This window comes from Rhinolophus sinicus, linkage group LG13 (genome assembly GCF_036562045.2).
Source record: "Rhinolophus sinicus isolate RSC01 linkage group LG13, ASM3656204v1, whole genome shotgun sequence".
Classification (NCBI taxonomy): domain Eukaryota; kingdom Metazoa; phylum Chordata; class Mammalia; order Chiroptera; family Rhinolophidae; genus Rhinolophus; species Rhinolophus sinicus.
The window spans coordinates 37072655-37089287 of NC_133762.1; the positions used below are offsets into that span (position 1 = coordinate 37072655).

Below are 16633 nucleotides of genomic sequence, written 5' to 3' on the forward strand. Positions count from 1 at the left end.
AGTGGAACCAGAGTTTCAGAAGGGTTAGGCGACTAGACAAAATGCACAGGTAATGCCAGAAACAGAGTTGGGATTCAAACCCAGAATTGTCTCTTTCAACTACTTCACAATGGCCTCTTCTTGAATCAATGTACAGAAGAGAATTGTGCTTCTCTCTATCCTTCAGATTTTCTATATTGAATATAGGAGTATTTTAAAAAGTTATAAAAATAAATAGCCATAAAATGCTCTCAGCACCTCCTCCTGCAGTTTTTGGGAGAAATGAGATTCAGATGAGCAACTGTAGGACTGAAGAACTCCCTTAGAAAATAAACAGCATATGAGAGCTTCTTCTGGTCTTGCTCATTATCCTCAGTTCTTTCTTTTCTTGCTCTCAAACCTAAACTTGGCTTTCCACTAGGAAATCCCCATGGGCCAATCTCTATAGACTGCAGATCAGAATCATTTCTTGCCTACAATTCTCACTGGAAATGTCTGTCCTAAACCAGGATCTACATCTCTTAAAAAAATTAAAGTCATGCCTGTAAATTCCTCAGGCAAAGATGGAATCAAGTAACAAACATCCAGGTCACTTGATGCAAGCTGGGAAGGTGTGTCAGACCAGAAACACTCCTGGGAATCTTAGAACTCCGCTTTGATACATGTAAACTTCTCCTGATGTGACAAAGGATGCAATCATAAATATAAACAGGTGGATGACTTTGTTTCCAGTCCTTGAGGACCTTCTAAACTTGGCGGGAGGAGGGGCACGTCCCTCAAGGTCAAATGGTCCAGTCACCTGCATTCAGGCTGGTTCCTCATCTGTGAAACAGGACTAATACAGTAGTAGTACTTTCCCTATTAGAGTTGTAAGAAGGATACAATGAGAAAGCATTAACACAGTACAGGACCATAGTAAATGTTCAATTAAAGTTGGTGCTGCATTTTTCAGATTAGGCAACTGTGTCCCAGAGAAGTTTGACAACTTGCCTGAGATCAGACAGTAACTGGAGGAAGCAGGATTCAAATTCGGTCAGCCTGAATCTAGAACCCTCCTTCTTAACCTTTAAGACAGTATCTTCTAAGGGGTTGTGCATTAATGGATGTACACAAGATGATTTTAGGTGGTGCCATAAAGGCCATTTAAAAAAACAACAACTTTTCATTATGAAAAATTTCAAAGATATATACAAGAAGAGAAAATAGTATAATGAATTTCCAGTTTCACCCAGCTTCAAGTATCAACCCATTAACAATCGCTTTTATCTATTACCTCTGCTGAAAGCTTATTTGGAAGCAAATTCCAGACAGCATATCATTTTATCTGTAAATATTTTGGTAGACTGTGTGATGATTTTTTTGCCTTAGTAGTGGTGTTTCTTACTAATGTTACTGAAACAGTAGGGAGCTAATACATTCAGCTGGTCATTTCACAGATAATGCTTAGGATATGGCTAGAGTAGAAAGTTAGCAAATTAAAACTATTGAGATGCTATGTTTTCACTATTAGATTGGCAAAGAACAAAACATTTGATATCTCAGTTGTGTCAGCAAGGATGTGAGAAAACAGCCAGGCTCACTGCTGATTGCTGTGATGTCAGTTGTGTGATAGAAAGACATTTAGCCGTATCTATTAGAATTAAAAATACATATGTCAAAATATCCACAAGCATGAAACCTATGTGATTTTACTAACCATTGTCACCCAATAAATTTAATTAAATTTTTAAAAATCCACATGTCAAAGCATGAGCTTAAACCCCTATTTCACACCATACACAAAAAATAAATTAAAATGGATCAGAAACCTAAAGAGGTGAGTCAAAGTATAAGACTTTTAGAAGAAGACACTGGAGAAAAATCTTCAAGACCTTGAGTTAGGCAAAGATTTCTTAGATATGACAGCAAAAGCATTACCCATAAATTGATATCCAAGAAAAAAAATTGATAAATTAGACCATCAAAATTCAAAATGTTTGTACTTCAAAAAATGCCATTAATGAATTGTTCTATTTTAAATGGTTAATTTTATGTTGTGTGAATTTCATTTTAATAAATTATTTTAAAGACACCATTAAGAAAATGAAACACAAGCCACAGGCTGGGAGAAAATATTTGCAAAACACATATATGATGAAAAATTTGTATCCAAAATATACAAAGAACTCTTAAAACTCAATAATAAGAAGACAAACAACCCCATTTTAGAAAATGGTCAAAAGATTTGAGTAAGGGGCAGCTGGTTGGCTCAGCGGGTTAGACCGCGGTGCTCTTAACAACAAGGTTGCTGGTTTGATCCCCACATGGGCCACTGTGAGCTGCGCCCTCCACAACTAGATTGAAACAACTACTTGACTTGGAGCTGATGGGTCCTGGAAAAACACACTTAAAAAAAAAAAAAGAAAGATTTGAATAAAAATTTCATCAAAGGAGATACCAGAATGGCTAATAAGCACATGAAAAGATGCTCAACATCATTAGTCATTAGTGAAATGCAAATTTACCCACAATGAGATGCCATTTTACGCCCACTAGAATGGTTATTTAAAAAAAAAAATAGGGTTGGCAAGAATGTGGAAAAGCAGGAAGTCTCATACATTGCTGGTAGAAATCTGAAATGGTATATATAGCCACTTTGGAAAATAGTTTGTTGGTTTCTTACAAATTAAACATAAATTTACCAAAAGACCCAACAAGTCCACTTCTACGTATCTACCCAAGAAAAAATTTTAAAACTATTTCTGCCAAAGACTTGCATATGAATGTTCACAGCAGCATTAGTCATAATAGTCGAAAAGTGGAAAAAAAAACACAACTCAAAAGTCCATCAACTGGTGAATGGACAAAAAATGTGCTATAACCATACAATGGAATACTGTTCAGTAATAAAAAGGAACAACTATTGATACATGCTATGTCATGGAGGATCCTTAAAAACATTAAGCTAAGTAAAAGAAGCCAAACAAAAGATCACATATTGTGTAATTCCATGTATATGAAATGTCCAGAAAAGGTAAATCTATAGAGACAGAAAATAGATAAGTGGTTGCCTAGGACTAGGGGTGGGAAGCGAAATTAACTGTAAACAACAAACTATAAGGGATCTTATTGGCATGATGAAAATGTTCTAAAAGTAGATTGTGACGATGATTGCACAACTCAATAAACTCACCACAAACCATTGAAATGAACTTTAAAATGGGTGAATTTTACGGTAGGTCAATCAGACCTCTACAAAGTTGTTTGAAAAAACACATATGCCAGTTGTTCCAGCAATATCATCTCTAAGAATTTACTCTCTAGATAAATATTCAATGAGCAAAAGAGCAGATGAACCTGGATATTTATCCCAACATTGTTTGTAATAGGAAAAGATGGAAATAAGGTCAATGTCCAGCAGGAGAGGATAATATAGGTAAGTTATGGTACTGGAAAACTTAAAAAAAGAGCAAGGCAGATCTAGTACATGTACTGGTACAAAACAGTTTCCAATTTATTTTATTTAGAAAATAAAGTCTAAACATTAGGTAAAAAAAATAAAAATAACTAGACTATGTATCCATTTGCTTGTATTTGCATAGAACATCTCTGAGAGGCAAAGCAAATGAATAAGATTGGATGTCTCTTAAAGGAATTGGATGGCTGGGGGACAAGGGTAGGAGAACAGCATTTTCATTCTATACTTTTTCATACTTTTGAATAATGTATTACATGCTTACACTAGCTATTTGAAAAACAGACTTTTAAAAAATAATGAAAATTGTTAAGTTAAAAAAAAGTGATTGATTTAAAGGAAAATGTGCATAGGTCACATCACAGAGTGTATGCAGAGAAAGACAAACCACTAAGGTAGGATGTGGACAAGTGTGGCTGGGAGTCCACTGAAGGCCATCCATCAGCGAGGCCAGCCTGTGTCTGCCTACCTGGTGGCTCCACACCCTGTTCTGCCTGGCCTGGGGTTGGAGAGAGACAGACGCTGGCTAGGCCCCGGAACCCTGAGCCTTCCAGACATTGCCCAGCACAATGGATATAGAAGGAGCAGTCAGGTACTTCTGACTGCTGCCTGAGAGTTAGGTAAGAATAGGCTCATGTCACAAACACAGAGCTCCCAGCCACCAGGCTACATTACAATCCTGCTACCACCAGGAATGGTCAGGCCACCAGAGTCTTTTGGACACCCACAGGAATCCCTACGTCCCAGAGAGTGGAAAGAGAAGGGTCTTTCTCCCACTCCTCTGTAGCTGAGATGCAGAGCTCAGGATGTGGAGTCAATCCTGGTTCTGCTACACATTTGTTGCGTGACCTCAGGCAAGTCACCTAACTTCTCTGAGCCTCAGTTTCCTCAGTTGTAAACATGGAAATGATACTTTTAGAAATACACATAGATGCAATAAAGCAATACACAAAGGAAAGTAAGGGAACAACCCAAGTGTTATCAATGGGAGAATGAATAAAATACAGTATATTCATACAACAGAATAAATATAGCAATAAAAAAGGTCAACCACTACACACAAAAACATAGATGAATTGCACACACATAATGATGAGTGAAAGAAGCCAAACGAAAAAGAACATACACCATAAAAAGTATACTATTTTTTAATGTTTATGAACAGGCAAAACAAACAAGGTGATAGAGGTAAAAATACTGGTTACTCTGGAGCAACAGGAATTAGCTGGGAGGGGTCATGAGGGAGCCTTCTAGGGCATGGGAAATGTTCCATATGTTGATCTGGTTACACAAAAGTCTATTTACACACACACACACATAAATGTGAACTGTACACTTAATATTTGTATAGTTTACTGTATGTACGTTATAATTCAATGGAAATTTTTAACAATTAAAAAGAGAGGGATGACGAACACAGGATTCAGGAGAACGGTTACCTTGGTCAGGGAAAGGGCTGGCTGGAGAGGAGGGCATATGGTTAAATGCAGGTTATTGTGAGGTTTTGCATTTTCATTTGAGATGGGGGATTCACAAGTGCCTGTATCATTACTTTGAAAAACTAATTAAATAACTCAAAACTAATTTTAAAATAATAAAAGGGATACACATACCTGATAGAGTTGTAATGCGAGGTATCAATCAGGATTCTTCGTTGCAAATAAGAGAAACCAATTCTCTTAGTTTGAGTAGGAAAGAAATTAATGAAAGGATGTTAAGTGGCTCAGAGAATTTCCATGAGAGCCAGAGCACCCGGCTGGGGGGTTGTGTACAATTAGAAACAACACCCCAAACCACCCCAAGGATTCAGGCCAGGAGAGATGCCAGGTCACTATTACAGGGCACAGATACTACAGCTTGATTTGCCAACCCTGAGCTCTGGATGCACCAATAGCTACGAACCTCACTTCTCCTTGCCTCATTTGTAAAATAGAAACAATGTTATATATTTTAGGGGTGTGCAGACTCCTATATGAAATCATGTACATAAAGCACTAGGCCAAATGCCATGCACACCATAAGTATCTACTCAATTAGGGTTAGCAATGGTAAGGTCATGTGGCAGCTGACAGAGACACAAGTTAAGACCTCCTGGAAATTCCAAGGAATTCTTGGAGGAGACTTGACAGGGAATGCAAGACTGCTTTGGCACATGTGGTCCAGGAAACATGGGATTCTTTTAAGTTATTTTAATAAGAATGTGCTGTGTTGATACAAATGCTGTCATGTCCATTATCTTATTTAATTTTCATATATCGCAAAGGGCAAGGACTGTGAGAGACAGAAATATTCAGGATTGACTTCAGCTCTGCAACTTCCTGGCTGTGTGGTCTCCAGCAAGTGACTTAATCTCTCTGAGCCTTTGTGTGCTTATCTGTAAAATGGGAACAATAATGAGATGTCATGAGGATCAAATAAAAGAGGATAGAATGCCAAGCTTGGCATAGAGTAGGAGCTTGATACAGATAACAGAGGCAGGGGTTGTTATTCTCATTATAACTGTCATTTATCTTACAGTCCATGTTAGAAAAAGGCCTAGACATGGGACAGGCTATATTATGAACAGCAGGATCTGGAGCTATAGACTCAGCCACCAAGATAGAACAGATCCTGGAGACAGAACTATTTGAAAGTGAGAAGTCCATTATAGTGAGCAGAATGCAGGATTCAGAGATGATAGGGGCAGGTGGATGGGGTAACCCATGTTGGCTGTGGGAATGAGGTGGCCTGACAGAGGCCAGTCCTGTAGGAGAGGAGACAAAAGTACTCAGGGCCCCAGTCCCAGAGGCTGAACTCAATGATTCAACAGTAGAACAGGGGTTTCACCCAGGCTCTGGTTAGACAGAGCTAGCTTCAAATCCCACCGCCAAGATCACTGTGTGACCTCCATTTCCTCCTCTGTATAAAGACTGATTGTTTCACTTCTCACTTCTACTCCTGTCACATCCTTCTAGGATGATTGGTTCCTCACCTCCAATGACATTGGTCTCCCAGAGTCATACCTGAACACCAAGTCTGAACCCTCAATTTCCCTTTACCATTTCTTCCTTTTCCACTTTGACCTCACTGAGACCATAAATCCACTGGCCCTGACACACTACCACCCATCTCCTCCACTTCCATGTACCCCTGGATTCCCTATTCCTTCACTGTGATCAACTCCTTGCTCCACCCTCTCCTGGATAATTCCCAACTCAGAATTAGCCCCATCACCTGTCTGCCTTCTCTGGCAACCAGGTTGAACACAGCTGGTGAAAACCATACATCTTAGTTTTGTTTTACTTTAGATTTCAGTTCATAAACCCCAGTGGGATAACTTTACTGGGATACCGCCTTTGGCTCATTCTATCAAACAACTGTTTCATACATTCTCCTCTCCAAACCTCGCTCAAAGACCTCTCCCCACTTTCAGCTGGTAATGTCTCATTGAGGAAATGGAAGTCAAGAGGACTCCCTTACTTTCCCATCTGTACTGAAGAAATCTCTTGTCCTGTCTAAACCCATCCCCTCCATTGATGCCCTGGGTCTCAGGATCCCACCCTTCCACCTTCTCAATTCTCTCCTCGCTCCTACATCACAAGTTTCTCCCTGTCTATTGTTTTTTTCTATCAGCAAACAAACAGGTTTTGGAACCTACCACATTAAAACGAGTAAATAACTGTCCTTTGACTCTATATCCCCCTCTATCTGTGTTTCGATCCTCTATTTCCTTTCACAGCCAAACTTCTTCAAGGAACTGATTCAAGTCAGTGTCTCCATTTTCTTACCCCAAATCCACTCTTTATCATACTCCAATCTAGCTTCTGTCCCCTACTTTCCACTGAAACTGCTCTTATCAAGGCCATCAACAACTGCCATGTTTCCAAATCCAACGGGCGTTTGTAGTTAAGAGCTTGCTCTTGAGACAAACTGCCTGGATGAGAAACCAGAGTTCCCTCACTTGCTTGGTGCGAGGCCCTGGGTAAGTTGCTTAATCAATCTGTAACCCAATTCCTTATGTGGAGCATGGACAGTGGTGTCAACCCCATAGGCTTACTACAAAGATTAAATGGGTACTGTGTGTAAAACACTAAGCACACTGTCTGGCTGTGTAGAAAAACTCAGTTTTCCTTTACTCTCACACTATACCACACTCACAACACTTCTCATAGGTGGGTTTTCCATACCAAGCAATTCTGACACTAACAGCCTGGAGTTAGCACAGATCCCATAGGTTAAAGGTTCAGTCCTATAAGACTGCCCCCCACTTCAGACGCCAATCACAGTAGTGGATCCCCAGGTTACCACAACTTCTGTTGGACTTGGCTACAAATTGGAGGTTCCTGTGACCCCCTCTCCTTTGGTTTGATAATTTGCTAGAGCTGCTCACAGAACCCAGGAAAGTAATTTACTTACTACTGCTAATTTATTACAAAGCATATTTTAAAGGGCACAAAGGAAAAGCCAGATGAAGATATACATAGGGTGAGGTCTGGAAAGGTCCTGAGCACAGGAGCACTGTCTGCCCCATGGACTTGGAACACTACTGGCCTGGCACGCGGATGTGTTCACCAACTCGGAAGCTCCTCAAACCCCACACTTTTGGGATTTTTATGGAGGTTTCATCAAGTAGTTAATGATAATCAATCATTAACTCAATCTCCGGCCCAACTCCTCCTCCGTGGATGGAGGGTGGGGCTGAAAGTTCCAAGCCTCTAATCATGGGTTGGTCTTTCTGGTGACCAGCCCTGATCTGGAAGCTATCTAGGAGCCCACCAAGAGTCAACTCATTAGAATAAAAGATGCTTCTATCACACAGGAAATTCTAAGGGATTTAAGGAGCTATGTGTCAGGAACCAGAGTCAAAGACCAAATGTTAGAACAAAAGATGCTGCTCTTATCACTTAGGAAATTACAAGAGTTTTAGGAGCTCTGCAGGAACTGAAACCAGAGACCAATATTTATTTTTTTTCTATTATTTCACATGGGTATATAGGGCATATAGAAAAGTACCCAATAAGTCTGTTTTCTGATATTAGTAGTAATATCTGTCCGTATCATGTTTGAGCTCTCATCAACCGTCAATACAGTCATGTGCTTATTTACTGTCCGCATATCTCCTTTGGTGAACTATCTATTCAAATTGTTTGCTCATTATTGGGTTGTTTGTTCCTTTAATAAATTTTAAGTGTTATTTATATAATCTGGTACTTTATATTTTCTCCCAGTTTGTGATTTGTCTTTTCATTCTTCTAATAGCATCTTTTAAAAAGCCTAAGTTTTTGTTTTTGTTTTTTTCCCCTTCTTCCACCTCCCCCCACCCCCCCGCCCCACTCTAGTTCAAGCCATTGTTTCTCAGTCTTGTTGTGTAGGACACAGCTCCCTGGCCCACGCTGGTATTGTGAGCCTTGTGCTCCCCCAGCTGAGGCAGTTGGTCGGCCACTCACAGCAGCTCACAGCAGCTCTCGCTGGCTGCCGGCTGCTCACGATGGCTGTCGGCCATCACGCCGGAACATAGTAGCCCATGTCAGCTCATGCCAACCTCCTGGCTGCTCACCGCAGCCCAGCTCCAAGGAAAGCTGTTGTTCACAATCTTATCTGTAGAGCATGCAGCTCACTGGCCCATGTGGGAATCCAACCAGCGACCTTGGCGTTCGGAGCACGAGCCTGGCGCTCCAACCACTTGAGCCACCAGGTCGGCCCCAAGCCTAAGTTTTTAATTTTGATAAAATCCAATTTCTCAATTTGTTCTTTTATGGATTGTGCTTTTGGTATGGTATTTACGAAAACTTTAATTCAATGTCACAATTTTTTTATTTTTGAGAAGTCTTATAGTTTTAGGTTTTATGTTTAGGCCTATAATTCAATTGGAGTTAATCTTTGTATATGGTACAAGATATGGATCAAAGTTGTCTTTTTTTTATAATTTTATCATTTTTTCTTTTGTATAAGGATAACCAGTTGTCTCAAGACCAGTATAGAAAAGACAATCCTGGGCTGGCCTGGTGGCTCAGGTGGTTAGAGCTCCATGCTCCTAACTCCAAAGGCTGCCGGTTTGATTCCCACATGGGCCAGTGGGCTCTCAACCACAAGGTTGCCAGTTCAACTCCTCAAGTCCCGCAAGGGATGGTGGGCTCCGCCCCCTGCAACTAAGATTAAACATGGCACCTTGAGCTGAGCTGCCGCTGAGCTCCCAGATGGCTCAGTTGGTTGGAATGCGTCCTCTCAACCATTAGGTTGCCGGTTCGACTCCAGCAATGGATGGTGGGCTGTGCCCCTGCAACTAGAAAACGGCAACTGGACCTGGAGCTGAGCTGCGCCCTCCACAACTAAGACTGAAAGGACAACAACTTGAAGCTGAACAGCACCCTCCACAACTAAGATTGAAAGAACAACTTGACTTGGAAAAAAGGCCTGGAAGTACACACTGTTCCCTAATAAAGTCCTGTTACCCTTCCCAAATAAAATCTTTAAAAAAAAAAAAAAGAAAAAGAAGACAATCCTTTCCCCACTCAATTGCCTTAGAATCTTTGTAGAAAATCAGTTGTCCATATATGAGGTCTAGAAAAAGTGCTACACACCTCTTTGTTGAATATCACTATGGTCACCTTCGAAGTACTCCCTTTGGGAAGTTATGCACTGATACCAGCACCTACTCCATCCTTCAAAGCAATTTTGGAACTCTTTTTCTGGAATGGCCATCAAAGCTGTCGTCGTATTACCCTTGATGTCCTGAATGTCATCAAATTGTCTTCCTTTCAATAATTCCTTTACCTTAGGTAAAGAAAGAAGTCATTGGGGGCCAGATCAGGTGAGTAGGGAGGGTGTTCCAATACAGTTATTTGATTACTGGCTAAAAACTCCCTCACAGGCAGTGCTGTGAGAGCTGGTGCACGGTCATGATGCAAGAGCCATGAATTGTTGGTGAAAACTTCAAGTCGTCTAACTTTTTCACACAGCCTTTTCAGCACTTCCAAATAGTAAACTTGGTTAATTTGGTACAAATGCATAATGAATAATTCCTCTGAGATCAAAAAAGGTTAGCAACGTTGTTGCATAAAGTTCACGACCTTAATTGTCCAACCTCGTACGTGTAAATCTGCTTTTCTGAATTCTCTATTCTGTTTCACTAATCTATTCTCAACCTTTATGCCAAGACCATATTGTCACGACTACTACAGCTTTATATTGTCTTGAAATTAGGCTTTACCCACTGTGGGCTCTTGCATTTCCATACGAATATTAGAACCAGCTTGTCAATTTCTACAAAAAGCTAGATGAGTTTTTTTTTATTCGGATTGCGTTGAAATTTATGTTAACTTTGAGAGAATTGACATATTAACACTATTAAGTCTTCCGACTCATAACACAGTATATTTATTTATTTAGGTCTTCGTTAGTCTTTCAGCAATGTTCTATAGTTTCAGCCTACAGAGATATTTCATATCCTTTATCATATTTACTCCTAAATATGTCACAGTTTTACATCCTATTATAAATATTTTTAGTACAATTTCCAATTATTCATTGCTAGTATATAGAAATACAATTTATTTTTGTATATTGATCTTTTTATTAGTTCTAGTAGGTTTAAAAAAAAAAGATTCCATTCAGCTTTCTACACAGACCATTAAGTACTCATATTTGGAAAATTTTCAGCCATTATTGTTTCAAATAATTTTTCTGTCCCACCCTCCTCTCTTTCAAAGATTCTAATTACACATGTATTAGACTACTTGAAGCCATCTTACAGCTCACTGTTCACAGCTCACAGCTCTCTGTTCATTATTTTAAAATTCTCTTTTCTCTGTTTCATTTTGGATATTTTCTATTGCTATATCTTCAAGTTTACTAATCTTTTCTTCTGTAATGTCTAATATGCTGTTAATCCCATCAAGCATATTTTTAAATTTCACTCATCTCTAAAAATTTGACTTCTTTTTTATATCTTTCATGTCTCTGCTTATTATATAGTTATGATGATTGTTTTAATATCCGTGTCTGCTAATGCTAACATCTATGTCAATTATGGGTCAGTTGCAATCATTTTTCTCCTCATTGTTTCCTGCTTTGCATGACTGGTAAATTTTTTCACTGGGTGCCAGAGATTGGGAATGTTGCTTGTTGGCTGCTGGGTATTTTTGTAACTCTATAAGTATTCTTGACCTTTGTTCTGGAATGCAGTTATTTGGAAACAGTGTGATCTTTTTGGGTCTTGATTTTATGATTAGGTGGCAACGAAGCAGTGCTTACTTAGACTAGGGCTAATTTTTCTCCACTACTGAGTACTGTGTACTCTGCCGAATGCCCTATGAATCACAAGCCGTTTCAGTCTGCCTAGTGGGAACAGGCACTACTCCCAGCCCTACTTGAGCAGGAACACTATTGCCACTCATCCTTTTGGGTGGTTCTTTCCCGGCCACAGGTAATTCTCCACCTGCATGTGCTAGTGAGTACTCAGCTGAATACTTGAGTAGATCTCCAGAGTTCTCTCTATATGCAACTCTCTCTCCTCTCTGGTATTCTGCCACCTCTAGCCTCTTTGGTCTTCCCAGACTCTCAGCTCTGTCCCTCCAACTCAGAGAGTCTGCTGGGCTCCATCTGGAGTCCCCCTCCTTGTACCATAGCCTGAAAACTCTCAAGACAGTAATTTTGGGAAATCATAGGTCTCACCTAATTTGTTTCCACTTTCTCAATGATTACTGTCTTTCACTACCTGATGTCCAGTGTCTTGAAAACAGTTGTTTCATTCAGGGTGTAAGGCAGAGGAGCTTTTAAAACTCCCAATGTCCAAGCCACACCCTGGATAATCAAATCCAAATCTCTGGAGGTGGGGTCCAGGCATCAACATTAACTCCTCAGGCTGATTCTAATGCACATCCAAATTTAGGGATTCTTCTGTACTGTGATTCTTTTACTTTGGTGATTTAAAAATAATTTATTTTAAACTGGGCTTGGACATAGAAAGAAGGTACTATGGCATATTTTCAATTTACAGCTGAGCCCCTGATGAAAGAGATCAAATCTCTTTTAAGGTCCCCTGATTAAAAAAACAAAGTTGGTCTCAAGCCCAGAGCAGGGCAGAGCCTGCATGTGAGAGTTAAGTGGCGCCCCCTATGGGGAGAATGGGGCAGCGCAGGGAGCTGGGCAGCACCTGACAGACTGGTAGCATTTACACAGTTGACTTTTGAACAACCGGGGGGGGGGGGGGGGACACGGACGGACTGGTGAGAGGGTGTGTTAGGGGCTTCCATCGCCACGCAGTCAAAAATCCACGTATAACTTTTGACTCTCAAAAACTTAACTACAGTTTTCCGGTATCCAAGGGGTATTGGTTCCAGGACCCCTGTGGATACCAAAATCTGTGGATGCTCAAGTCCCTTATATAAAATAGCATAGAACAATGCATACAGTCAGCCCTCCTCCGCAATTGTGGATTCCAACTGTGGACTGAAAACACTGTTTCCAGTTGCTGTTGGTTGAATCCACAGATGCAAAACCCCAGGATTAGAAGGGTCAATTGTATATTGAAAAAAATCCAAGTGTAAACAGACCTGCACAGTTCAAACTTGTGTTGTTCAAAGGTCAACTGTAGTTTATTATTGCCATTTAACAAAACATTCATACTGTCTTGCTTCATTTTCTTCCTCCAACAACCCTGAGGCAAAATACACCATGCTGTTAGGTAGATGAGGAAGTGGTGCTCAAAAGGTTGAGTGAGTTGACAAAGGATGAATCAGTAGCAGAGTTAAAATTATACTTAGTTCTCAGAGATAGATAGCAAAGCAATCCTTACCTGGGTAGCTGCCAGGGGTAAGGAGACATCCCTGGAAAGTGCTGAGATGAAGTGAATTCCGTTGATAGGGCCTCCTGGCAGATGAGCAAGAAATAATGAGACAAGTTAGTTACCATGTTGTTAGGTAGACAGGAAGGTCCCCGGTGAAATAAACAAAAGGCAGCCATATCCTGAAATTCCAGGTTCTGGAATGTCTCCTTCACTCCAGGACAAACATATGAGAATGTGCCTGGAGGTTAATAAATTATCTCATAAATCCCTTTTGGCCCAACAAAGGAGCAAATCTGATAGATAGGAATGGTTCATTAATCCCTTTAGGATGGGCAAACAGGACAGACCTGATATACGAATTCCATCAGAAGGTGCCAGCCCCCTTCTCCAAGCAGGCAAGGGAAGGTATAAATAACAGAGCCTTTGCCCCACGTTGGGCAACACTGATGGAACCCCCTCTCGTTCCGAGAGCTGCGACTCTTTACTCTTCACTTTTCATAAACTATCCTCTTTTACAACTCCTTGCCTCTCCTTGGTCCATGCTTCTATTCTTTGGTTTAACAAGACACGATCCTGGCACAGAGAAAATATCCTACATCAATAACTTACATAGGAGGTGTGTCTTGGGCAGCAGCAAGATGACACGGATATCTTCTCTACTACCACGTGGCAGGCACTAAAGAATTACATAGCACATGGAAGAATGGATAGGGGTACTGGTGCGTGACCCCCTCCAGACAAGGGGGAAAAAAATCCCTTACCTGCTTGCCCAGGGTGGGGCAACAGCGTATTCCAAGAACCAGCACACCATGGGGCATAGGGGAGGGGTGGATCAGACAGTCTCTGAGTGGATCTATTGGAAACAATTTCTGTTCTAGCCCAGATCTAGCTCGAGGGTCTGGCAGTGGTCAAGTCATAGAAGAGTCTCTCCTCCACAGACTGCTGCCTTGGGAAGAAGAATGCAAGTGTACAGTCAGAACTGAATTGCCGGGAAAATGAAGAAGATAACTGGGTGTTGTTGCTTCATCCTCCCTCCCGGCCCTTCCTCACACAGTACTTAACCTCTGCTCTCAATTTATGAAGATTGTAAAATAATAAAGCAACATTGGCTCCCATCAACAAGTGTCTGCTATGAGACAGACCCTTTCCAGGTATCATTCCATTGAATGCTCACTATGATTCTATAAAGCAGATACTATCATCATCTCCATTCCAAAGATGAAGAAAGGGAGGCAAAGAGTGACTGTATTCATTATCTCTTGCTGTGTAACAAATTATGGAGCTTACAATCACAATAACATTTATTATCTCTTATATTTTCTATGAGTCAGGAATTTAAGAGCAGATTAACTGGGTGATTCTGACCTGGGGCATCTCATGAGGTTCCAGCCAAGATGTCAACCAGGGCTATAGTCGTCTTTAAGCTTGACTAGGGCTGCAGGATCTAATTCCAAAGTGGCCCATGCACATGGCTGGCCGATGAGTTAGCAGTTGGCAAGGTCTCAGTTACTTGCCATATGGATTTCTCCATTGGGCTGCTTGAGTGTCCTTACAACGTGGCAGCTGACTTCCCTCTGAGCAAGTGATCCAAGATAGCAAACAGGAAGCTGAAATGTCTTTTCTGACCTGGCCTCAGAGGTCATATTGGCATTTCTGCGATATTCTACTGGTTACACAGGTCAGCCTTAATCATTACGGGAGGGGACTGGCTACACAAGGGTATGAATACCAGGAGGTGAGAATCATCGAGGGCCATCTTGGAGGCTAGTTACCACAAGTGGTAAAGTAACTTATCTGAGGTCAGAAATATGGGAAGTATTAGAGGTGGGCTTTGAACCCAGGCAGCTACTATGTCACAGTAAATATTGTCTTAAAGGAGGACAGCCAGTCAGGTACCCACAGGTCCCCCTTTCCTGAAGGTATTCATACTTGAGATCCTGTGCATCTCATTCCAGTGATTAGTTGGGTCAGACACTTTATCTGATGTGTCAGATACTGTCAAAGCAATATGACTGGGCATGTTTATAAAAGATTGCACAAATCGTCACTTGATAGTAGACTTGGTGAATCAAAGGGAACCTGGATTCTAGGTTTGTCACTGACTTACCGTGTGACCTAGGGCAAGTTCCAGACCCTTTGAGGTCTTTATTTTCCTATCTGTACAATGGAGCAGTTTGATTGATTCCATGGGCCTCCAAGGTCCTCTGGCTGAGAGATTCTGGGATTCCATGCACAGTTAGTCACAGTCACCAGGAACGCTGAAGAGATTTCCTCTCCTGTTTCCCTGGATCTCTCAAACCTTTGCCCAAGTGGAGTGGACCCCTCAGGTGCAAGGGTCACTTCTTTGGACCCAGGCCAGGTCAGGCCAGGCTACTCAGCCCTGCTTTACCCACAGCTGGCTGGTACCATTGTTCCCCCATAAAGCTGGGCCCCTTTCCAGCTGCTGCTGCCCTTGGAGCAGGGGAAAGGCTCAAAGAACTCAGTTGTGTGACTTCCCTCCTCCCTAGGGCAGGCCTGGGTCACCCAACAGACTGACTCAGCCCATGCAGGAGAACAAAGGAGATGAGATATGGTTTAGGGAATTTGACATTTACTATTTTCCCCAAAAAACTTCAAAGTAATCATTATGGGGAGAAAATCCTCTTATGTTTATTTTATAGTTTAATGGGATATCTAAAACTTGGGGTGAAGGCATTATAACCTTTCAGGGCCCTAGGGACCCATATTTTAATGATTCTACAATGCACATCTGTTTGCCTTTTAGTATCTTTGAAATTGGGATGCACGTGACAGCTTATAACAAGTCATAAATAATTGCAGCATTTAAAAAATTATGTAGTATTACATAAAATAAAATAACTGTGCCTATTACAACGGTGGATCTTAAATTTTATGAAATATGGTAATTAAGCCCTGTACTTGAAGCCTGGGCCCAATGGCACCCCTCCCTACCCTCTCCTCCGGCCCACTCCTTTCCACCCCCGCCCAGGCTTGTCCTTCCCCTGCAGTCCTCGTCTTACCCCTGTGTCTCCAATACAGTCCTTCAAGCTTTTTTTCCCCTCTGCATAAGTCTCTGAAGTAATTTGGAGGGGGAGGCTGTGCATCTCTTCTGACCAAGACAGAGAGGTTATTTAGTACAGTGAAAGGGCACAGAAGAATGAAAAGAAATTTAATTCCATGAGTAATAGCTAACATTATCTAACATTGTATAACAGGCACTGTTCTAAGTATTTTATGTGTGTTAACTCACTTAATCCTTACAACCATTTATCGGGTAGCACCTAGTATATCCCGAGTCAAACTGAGGCACAGAGAAGCAATATAACTTGCCTAAAATCACATAGCTAGTAAGTGGCAGAGCCCAGGGGTAAGAAAGCAAAATGCCTTCTTTGCCTCAGAGGTAACACTGTCACAAATGCAGTGCATATCACGCC

General features: G+C 41.1%; 1 long non-coding RNA gene across 1 annotated transcript in view; it reads right to left on the reverse strand.

Moving 5' to 3' along the window:
• Window positions 1-4617: 4617 nt before the first annotated feature.
• The window catches only part of LOC141568307 (uncharacterized), a 35181-nt gene continuing 23165 nt past the window's right edge, over window positions 4618-16633 (reverse strand). The window contains exons 4-7 of the long non-coding RNA XR_012491431.1: window positions 13961-14145; window positions 13209-13282; window positions 9994-10186; window positions 4618-5807 (exon numbers count right to left, since the gene is read on the reverse strand). This is a non-coding gene — a long non-coding RNA (uncharacterized LOC141568307). The remainder of the gene's footprint in view (window positions 5808-9993; window positions 10187-13208; window positions 13283-13960; window positions 14146-16633) is intronic.